Below are 3,235 nucleotides of genomic sequence, written 5' to 3' on the forward strand. Positions count from 1 at the left end.
ATAAAAGCGCATGTATTTCATTTTTCTTAAACATATTCGATTGTAACCACATATACATAAAGATCGTTATATCCAGTTGTTTTTTAATAAAAATGGATGGATATTCCTTAATAATGGAAGAACATGTTTTTTTTTACGCGAATTTTTATCTCATATATTGAAGATGATGACGATGGTAACAATCGTTAATTCGCTGCCGAAATCACTGCTATCGGGAGCAATCAGGAAGATCGGGAATTCGTTCCCTCCTGTAGCGGGATTTCTGACGTTTAATGAATCACTTAACTTTCCTTTGTGGATCGATTCCATAGGGCCCGACATAGAAATAAGACAAGTTGTAGTTGCTTTCCACTTTTAGGATCGTTCTTATCTCTGTCAGATATTAACCAGTGTTTTACTCGGCAGAGGGATCCTGATCTGGTCTAATCGTTTGGTCAGTTATCCTCCATTAAACGCGGCGATAACGCGATTATTTTAAGAATTATAAAGTTTATTTTATCCTGTTTCGCAATTGTTCACGAAACAAATATATTTAATCGCGGAATTCGTATAAAATCGCGCATTTGAAAATAAATCGGCTATTAAATTCTATATAGATTTTATTATAATGTGCGTTCGATTTCTTAAGCACATTATAATTACAAATTATGAATTGCGCTCCAAATATCGAAACATTTTTATTGTCGCAACATATTACAATTACCGTCAATTTATTTATTCATCGTGTACATTCGCAAAATTTAAACCGCGATTTATCTTCTGATTTAATCCTTGGGTAATATCAAAACTTCATCTATCTTTTCACGCCTCCTATGCATCGGATATTTTCTTTAAAAAATCTTTCTCTTTTAATTGAAGGAGAGATATAATCGATAAATTTATTGATGATTTTTTTGGTAGACTATCAGTTACGTTTAATTTAAAAATTCTAATAAATTTTATATTGTACGTATTTCGAACATTTTCGTGTAATATAATCTAATAAAATATTTTTATATATGTTTTTATATATTCAATATATATATAATGCAACAAAGTATTTATAAATATGTATATATATTTTATGTATTTTCAATATGTATTATTACATTATTATATATGTATAATCATTATGTATTTTCAAATATTAATAGTTGCTTATCACTTATATCTGATTTAAAAGTTTCTAATGAATTCTAATAATATAAAATTTGAATAAAAATTTTTCCTCCTCGACGGTATCTCCACCTTAACGAAGGCGTTTGCCGGGTGAGGAGGTTTGTGTGCTCTAATGAACCTGAGAGCTATGCCGGCGGTAACATATAGCGTTTTTGAATGAAGCAAGTTTGATCGTTCTCAGACCGATTAATGACGTCATATACTTCTTGGATTATTAGGAATACTTGAATTATTATATAGATTAATCAATAAAATATTTTGAGTAATTGTTTGATTAATTAATTAATCAGGGCAAAGAATTTTGTACTTTAAAGACAAAATAGTCAAAAACGGAGAATGTACTTTATTTATATTAACCAGATTCTCTAAAAATCTATTTTTGATCAAACATATGTTTATTGTAAATTGGGTTTAATCGCTCTCAAAGCAATTAAACTTGTTTCACTCAAAAATTCTAATAAGTTACCGGTAGGGTCACCCATGCCGGACAGGTCGAAGGGGAAGAGTCAGACTAAGAGAGATACTGTAGTTATATTTTTTATATTAATATTTTTGGATAAAATAGAAGCGCACAAAAGAGACAGCGTTGAATGACTATAATAATTTTTGACATAACAGGAAACACGCATTTTTTTTCTTAATCTTTTCGTTGTGTGTTTAACGAATTTTTCATTATCTGCACAAGTATCTATTGTATGAATATTGAAATTGTCATAAAAATTGAAATAAAAATAGAGATGGCAAGAAGCTGGCAAGGATTTTAGCGTGGCTTTAACGTGGCTTTAACGTGGCTTTAGCATGTACATATATTAACGTAAAATAATTAATTCGTGCGGAAACATAGACCGATGATCAATAATCATAGTCATTCTATTTGCATAATTCAATAAAAAATATTGGAACTTGGGAAAGTCATTGCATTTTGTGAGCACTTATTTCGATGTGACGTTCCGAATTTCCTGAGCTAACAATAAATAATCCGCGCAAACTGCTGACCTAAATACTTCACGCGGTTTGCTGATCCGGGGTGCCTCGTTATTACTGTGACTTGGCGCGAGATAAGATGGTGTTTATATCTTATGGCTTTGTCATTATTTGCACGATGACATTCGAGCAATGAAGAAGTGGTGTGAAACGCTTCGTATATTGTCGAATTCTTTCTCTAAACGCGATCGCGACTAATATATCGAAGTATAATTTGCTATGATTATTATAAAATCAACAATTAATTAATTTTCGCGCGTCAAAGTACGAGAGTAATAACTTAATAAAAATGCGGGAGTGCCGTTTAAAGTATCGCGCGTGTGAGTCAACGGATCCTGACCATCTCAGAGGAGAAGGAGACTTTATGAAAGACATCCTGCACCGGCGGAGCAACTCTAGGGTGAGTATTTATTATTTGTATATTAATCATTAAAAATCGCGTACGCGCATTAATTCAATCCCATTATTTAAATAAATTAAACAAGAGAAAATTAGAGAGAAAAGGTTTTTATATAAATTCTATAAATGTTTCTATTATAAAAGAAACAGTTTTTTAGAATTTATAAAATTGTTTCATATTTATGTATATCTGCTTATTATCGTACTCATGGGATGTAAAATATTTTGTATGTAAAATAATAATTTTTTGAAATATTGATTATATTTTGGGCGCTACTATAATTTGAATTTTATATTTGTATGTTACAGATAAATTCAATATCAGCATCAATATCAACTATGCTGTTGCGCATCGATGAATGATGAAATTTTATTTTATTTTAAGGTAAAATAGATTCGTAGATGTTGCAGATGTAGATATAGATTGTAGATAGATCCGTTGCCTCAAAATGGATGGGCTGAAATAGATTCAGCAAATTCTGTCATCATATTTCACTTAAAAATTTTTATTAGATGAGAGATTTCTCTGCAATACAATTTGTAATATAAAGAATAACCAATTACATATCAACTATATCATTATGTTATATCATGTTGCTTTACGATGACGTCATTTACTGAAATTTTATTTTTTTTAAATAAACGATTTTATAGTACAGGTATTGTTTACAAATTAACGGACAAATAGGAGCAA

This window comes from Formica exsecta, unplaced genomic scaffold (genome assembly GCF_003651465.1).
Source record: "Formica exsecta isolate Colony F162 unplaced genomic scaffold, ASM365146v1 scaffold196, whole genome shotgun sequence".
NCBI classification, from domain to species: domain Eukaryota; kingdom Metazoa; phylum Arthropoda; class Insecta; order Hymenoptera; family Formicidae; genus Formica; species Formica exsecta.